The 6,927-nt window shown below is 43.1% G+C and overlaps 1 non-coding gene across 1 annotated transcript; it reads left to right on the plus strand.

The window, feature by feature from the left end:
• The first annotated feature begins 659 nt into the window (after positions 1–659).
• On the plus strand, positions 660–732 carry Trnar-acg (transfer RNA arginine (anticodon ACG)). The gene has a single exon. It is a non-coding gene; the product is annotated as a tRNA-Arg (tRNA).
• The last annotated feature ends 6,195 nt before the right edge of the window (positions 733–6,927 follow it).

Consider the following 6,927-nt stretch of genomic DNA (forward strand, 5'->3'; position numbering starts at 1 on the left):
GTGTCGGGAGATGTTTCGCTTCGGCTCCTTCGGCCCCGGAAGCTTGACGGGCGAGGGCCAAGTTGACCAACAAATAACCATCGATAAGTGTCGTAAACATTTCGATCAACCACTGAGAGGGTGGTGAGGGTGGGATTCACTAAAAAGATTTAGTGTCGCCAAGATAGTGGGTGAGGGGACGGACCATTTTCGGTGGGGAAAAGTATTCTCGAGGACCGGTTTTCCTGCTTCCCGTCTGAAGCGCTGACATCCCGTTCCGGTGAGTTACTGCAATTGAAACGGACGAATTGCTTTAGGCCCAGCTTACGAGTGAGTTTCTGGTACGGAATGAAAGACAATCGGCCACCCAGTTATTTATCGAACCGATAGTGTTACTTTGTCCTTTAGTGTTTGTATCTTAGACCAACTTTATCTGATAGAAAAATTGTAGAAATCGTTTCACTGCAAAAAGAACCAGTGATAGTTTTCTATCGTTATAGAGTGAAGGTCCAAATATAACCAAACAAACAACTCTAATCACTGGTAAGAGACTTAATCTCGTTTCGCGATAAAAGGTGAGCTATTTTCGGAATACGTGTAACCCGGAGCTATAAATAAAGCATCAAAAATGAGTACGTCATTGTGAACCGTTTCTAATTCTAGCACCTCAACGTCAAAGGGGTCCTGTGGCGCAATGGATAACGCGTCTGACTACGGATCAGAAGATTCCAGGTTCGACTCCTGGCAGGATCGGTTTCATAGAAAACTTTTTTCATCCCCAAAATTATTTTGAATCGCTGTTTTTGTTGAAATGAAAGTGACAACAACACAAAAAAATTATAATTTGAGGGTTTCTATGCGATAATCGCACAACTACATCTATCAAAGTGGCATTAGCAGATGATGTTCACTGTAAAATACTTCTACTCATTTTTTTGATTGTTTAAATATTCTTGATTATTTTATATAAGTTCATTTTAATTAAAATTGAGCTGGGAAAAAATTTATTTCTCTTGGATTAACTCTATGGCTCAATTTTCTGCTAGATGCACAATAAAAATAATAAAAATAAACAATACAGTTAAAAGTAAACAACTAATACTTCAACTTAATTTTTTAATAATCCTTGTTTGGTTTTTAATTTGGGAATCATAGTGTACTTCTATAAAATGATCATTTCATATTTATTATTCTGTTTCGTTGTTTTCTGGGTCAAACCGAAAAATAAAATTAATAATATTACTTTAAATATTTTTAGCTACACTGTTTATCGTAGTGAGAATAAATTGTCACCCTTGACAAAATGTTTCCTTGGTACTCATTTTTCATTCTATCCTATCAAGCTTGTTTGAAAAGTGGTTGTGGTCTTTGAGAAGCGAAGAAATTGTAAATATTTTAATGAACTCGTTAGATAATTCCAAAAGGAAAGCCCTCATCTTACATCGTTGTAAGAGTGAAGCGACATTGAAAGGACTTCTTGAGCGACAGTTCGAGCGAAACATTAATTCAACCATTTTTCATTCTTCTTCTCCTCGCCGAGAGTTGAGATGCACCGAATGGTTTACGATGCAGTTGCGTTTGACGTAACTTTGCGCAATCTGTGAAGCGCAATCCATTCCGAGAGCGGGAAGGCTTCACCGCGCCACGAGCCTCGTAGTCCGTGGTTTTCTTTGCCCATACACGACGAGCGCACACATGCCGTCGTCGTCCGCTGGAAAGGGAAGCCACCACTGGAACCCTCCGAGACCGCTCCATGCTCTAAAGGGAGTATAACATTTAGAACATAATTCAATTAGGGTTGGAAGGTTTTCCTTCGCGCTTTTTTTTTTTTAAATTCACTTCTTTTCCATCCCCATCCGATCCATGAAAAATGGTTCGCCAAGGTGGCTTGGTCACATCTTGTGGAGCTTCGTTTACTTTTTACTTTCTATTTTGTTCGCCGTCTCGATGGCGCGCAGTCTGGGGGAAAGGGGGAAAATAACGAGATTGTTTGTGAAGAAATAACAAAATTTATTTTCACTCTCCATTTTTCCCCCGGGATGGAAGCCGGCAGTTAGCTCCATCTGCCGCCTCCGATCCCGATGTGGTGTGGAAGCGCATGAAACCGCTTCCGGTACGGCAGCACCGAAATGGATCGCAGAAAATTAGGCCGCACCACAAGCTAGGGGCTAGAATTTTTATACAGACATTTTTTCCCCCATCACTTCAGTATAGGTTTTCGCCAATTAAAACTCATCTCAGCTGAAGCAGGCAGAAAGGGGTAGGGAAAATGAAAAATTCTACCACTGGATTGCGATATCGCTAGCGAGCCGAAAGTCGTACAACGTTTAGCGAAACGACCGCAGAAGCCGGCAAAAGAGAGATTATTAAACCCTCGCAATGGAGCGATGGCTCAGTGTCATCTTCAATATTGGTCCTTTTTTTCCCGGACCGAAAGAGGAGAAAGAGGAGGGAAAACTGTATCAGTCTCCTTCCGTTTCTATCTTCATTATCGTTTGCAGCAGCTGCTTGTGAAAAACCGCTCCATCTCGAATGAGGCAATAGATTTGCCCGAAGAATCCTTCACGGATGCTGTCAATTACTGTGACACGCCATTAGGCAATGACTCCTGAAGTAGCAAAGAGGATGAGAGAGAGAAAGAGAGAGAAAAATCACCAAGCTCTTCCAAGCGTGTTCCACTCGACATCCAAATCGCCAAACTTATGCTGGGAAATATGCAACTAGATGCCACACCAATAACTTCGATGCGTGCCGAGAGAACTCACAAGCAATAGGGGGGTTTTTTGGGGTGATGTTTTGGGGGGAGGGGGAGGGAATAATGTCAATTGTCTAGCCTTTCCGGTGCGGGCGCTTCATCAGGAAATGGAAATGGTTTATGCCACCGTTTGGCGCGCACGTCAGGAGTGCGTTGTTTTTCCCGCCGTCGAGGGTCTTTAGGGGGGTGTTTTTCCTTCCTCCTTCTGCCCGGTCTGTTGCTTACTTTTATTCCTTTGTGTTTTTCCGACTGCACTTGAAGCGCTGTAGTCGGTTTCGCTAGACGTTCCCCGGACAAACCGGAGGTTCTTCGGTGCTTCATCCACCCGTCCATCCAACCGATGAAGCGACGGTGCTTCGGTGAATCGGTCCCACGCCTCCGAACACATTCTGCCGACGTTGGCAGTCGAAGTTCCTGTTTATTGTTTAAGTGGCACTACCACCGGGGCAGACGGGCAGACGAGCGCTCGAGGACAACAGGTTACGGGAAGCTTATTTCCACCCACAAGCTTTCTGCGCCGCACAAAGATACTGGCGGCATCGGGCCATGAATGGGAATGTCAAGCATTTTTATTCGACACAACCAGCAGCAGCACCACCACCATCACCCGATGACGACAATGGCGACGATGGGTGAACGGCGACGACCAGCGTTTTGCCCGATGAAAACGTTGCAAAATCTTTGCGAAACCGAAAGCGTCACACTTTTTCGTATCTCCACCAGCGTTGGTGGGTTGGTTGCTGGGGAGGGGAAATTCTAGCTGCGTGGGTTGGCTCGGTCGGGTTGAGGTGCCGAGAAAGTTGCCACCCATCCCCGGTGGAAGGTAGATTTTTCTGCCAATTCAGTCGTTCTCGTGTCAAATTAGAACGCTTCGACAATCAGACCGCTTATGGAACACAACAACAGGTCGGTGTGGGTATTTGGTCGCCGCGGGGAGGGCATGAGAGGCACGCGAGGGGTGTGGGGTCGTAATATGCTGGGTGGTAACCGCAAGGGGAAACCGAAACGCGGGCGGAATGTCGGTGGGAATGTCGGTTGAAATTCGAACGATAAACCGATACCTTGGTTTACGTCAAGCATGTGCAAGATGTTAGATTGGAAAACCGTGACGGGGAGGGAAAAAGTACCACCGCAACCGCAGAAAGTAAGAAGAAAACCCAGAAACGAAAAAAAAACCATCCCGAGATAAAGAGAGCACTAAACCAGCGGAATTTTCAATCAGCCAAACTATCGCGTGGTTAAGGTGTGTCTATGTGTGTGTGTGTGTATTTTCGAAGCTTTTCCGGCTCCCTCCGTTTGTCACGTTGTACAAATCCAATTTATTTCGCTGACGCGATTCCGACACGGGGACACGAACTCCGCCTGTCGCCGTGAAACCGATATCGTGTCCTGGTGGGGAAGCGATATGGTTTCATTGGTGATTGTATAATTAGACAGACCGAGCCGTTAAATTGTCGTTAAGCCTGCCAGATGTTACGCCAATTGATGTCCTTTCCTATCGTCCAGCAGGTTAAACAGATTTCGGGGAAAAAGTTCGTTTTTTTTATCACAAAAGGTGCCTTCTTTTAATTTTGTTTTGGATAATTTCCACTTGTTATTTATGAGGATTTCGTGTTAGATTAGCAAAAACTCGCTCCATAATTCCTTGTAGTGTTTTTTTTATTACAGACTGTTCCACATGAGATCAAATATGTAAAACATCTGTTTTTTTTATCTTATGGTTATTGAATTATGAATAGTTTTATTTTTCGGCTTAGTGATCCTTTTCTCATGAGATATCGTTTAAGAATAAATCTCAAAATTTGAAAGAAGTCCTATTAGTTTCATTTTTAGTCCTGTATCCTCGATTGTTTGTTGTGGTAAGGCATTTACATTATTCATTGATATTTGCGATTTGTCTTAGTTAAAAATCTCATTTCTAATTTACTTCGTTACAGGAAATTTGAATGAGCATTCCTTGAGCAATCGTTAAGGTAATAAGATTTTTTTTCAATTCACTTTTAACTATTCTATTACATATTTTAGCTTTTTTTTCGTATGGAGTTTTTTGTACACTAAAAACTCGACTAATACGACCAACCGTCGCTTTTGAAACTTTCCACACATTGAGTTTAAGCATTGCATATTATAGGGATTGAGCCGAGATAGATGAATATTTAGAAAAATAGTAATAATGAACGAATTGATCGAAATTATAAGCGAATGAATTTCGAATGCGAGGCAACGACAAATTAAAAATGAAGATAGTTGGCAACGAAAATTGGAAGATCGATGGCCTACTACTGAACCGAGATGGATCTGCATATTGGAAAAGATGGAACAAAGTAAACATTGAAAAACGGAAAGGATTGAGCCATCAGTCTTGTGGTTGATTTTGACGAGAGTGGATGGATAAAGAAGATTGGATAAAGAAAAGAAGTGAGAAAAATATAGTCGAATTTCGATTTCCAAATAAATAAGAGAAATGTTCCGTGGAGATCACGGCGCATATGTTGTTGAAGGTTTGTTTAATCACTATTTTTTTAATATGTTAAGCACATTTCTAGTTATTTTTTGGAATGTAATTCCATACTTCCGTATTTTTTCTAGCCAAAGTTGTTAGTTTTAAATAGAATCTTCTGTCGTTGTATTTTTTCAGTCTCGTTTGGTACGGTTGAATTGAATGTTGGTTCGGTTTACGTCTCGGTTTAAAAGAATCGTTTTTCTCCTCCAATTGCTTTCATATCGATTATCGTTTTCTGTCTGGAATGGCCTTCCTTCTAGTAGCAACTGGTTTATTTTCCGATTGAGTTCCGATCCGTCCGGACAGTGACTATTCGTCTACATTTTTGTAATGTTTTACAAATCATCACATGCGAACATATTCTAGAGTCTTAAAGCTCTGTGGCAATTTTCATGTTTATAATTGGCTATTTATACTTTGTTTTCTACATCCTCTGTTTTCCATCGATTGTTTTTTCATGAATAACATTGAATCAAGTTTAAAGAAAAAGTTATTCTCTGGAAAAAGATTATGTATATTGCACGACTTATTTTTGCTATTGTCACTTTACGTGACGGTCAGGGAAGCATTGAACCTCTATAAGCACCAGTGTCCGTTTAACAAACCGCACAGGCGCATTCATCAATCATGGCCTCCCCCCGATTCGACCCCGATACATATGCAGCAAACTCAACAGCGTCCGGGTGCTGGCGAATGTGTGCCATGTTCCGGGGATCCATCGATTTCCCGGGCTCGAACCAACCGACGCACAGCTATCTCTGCCAATTGATGGGCAGTCGGAGGCGTCGTGTCGGTGCGGTCGAGTACCGGGTTTGATCCGGTCTGGAACGTTGTCAAGTGGGCCGTTGTCGTACCGTGCAAGCTTTGCTGGCAAGCTGTGGTGGTTTATTATACAGTTTTAAGGCGTGTTTTTTTTCTTGTTCGCAAATAATCTTTCCTTCGCAGAAAGGTTTTTGCTGCCTAACGACGCTCGGTGGAAGCAAGGAACAACACGAAACAAGCTTACACAGTTTCAAGAATTTCAAATCATTAGATTAAACATCGTTGGGAGAGGGGGTTGGGAGGAAGAGGGTGGAAGAGGGCAAACGTTTGCCAAGCCATACTTCAACCGAAAAGCATATGAAATTATAGGATTTTTATGCAAATGCATCTGATGAGACAATCCTCCCGTTAGCTCCCCGCTTCCGGCTCTTCCACCCCGCTCACCCTGTGTGTGTGTGTTGGTGCATCATCGTACGCTTTGCTTAAGCACTCGGGTGGGTTTCCCTTGGCAATGGCCACCCTTCTAATCTAGTGGGCGATGTTGCGGGGAAGCGTTGGAGGGTTTGTACAGCTCAAACCGTCGTTCTCATTAGGTTGCACTGGTGCTTTTGCTAAAGGATTATATGGTATCATACGCTCGCACACACACACACCTACACACACTCGCATGCCACGTTTCAATGCGCTTTTGTGCTTTCCAGTCGTACGTGTGCCCTGCCCAACGTTTATCAAACCACAGCACAGACCACCCACCCACACACACATACACACACATGGATGCACCTCTTGGCGGAGGAATGAAGGGGCGGAAGAACTCGCGTCTAATGAGAATTGAGTTTTTCAATCCCTTCTGCGTCGAAGCAGCGTTTTCTCGGGGTTTCTTTTTCCGCTTCATTGTGTGCGATTCTATTCCGTGCGACATTCCGTC

The sequence above is a fragment of the Anopheles coustani genome, chromosome 3 (genome assembly GCF_943734705.1).
Source record: "Anopheles coustani chromosome 3, idAnoCousDA_361_x.2, whole genome shotgun sequence".
NCBI classification, from domain to species: domain Eukaryota; kingdom Metazoa; phylum Arthropoda; class Insecta; order Diptera; family Culicidae; genus Anopheles; species Anopheles coustani.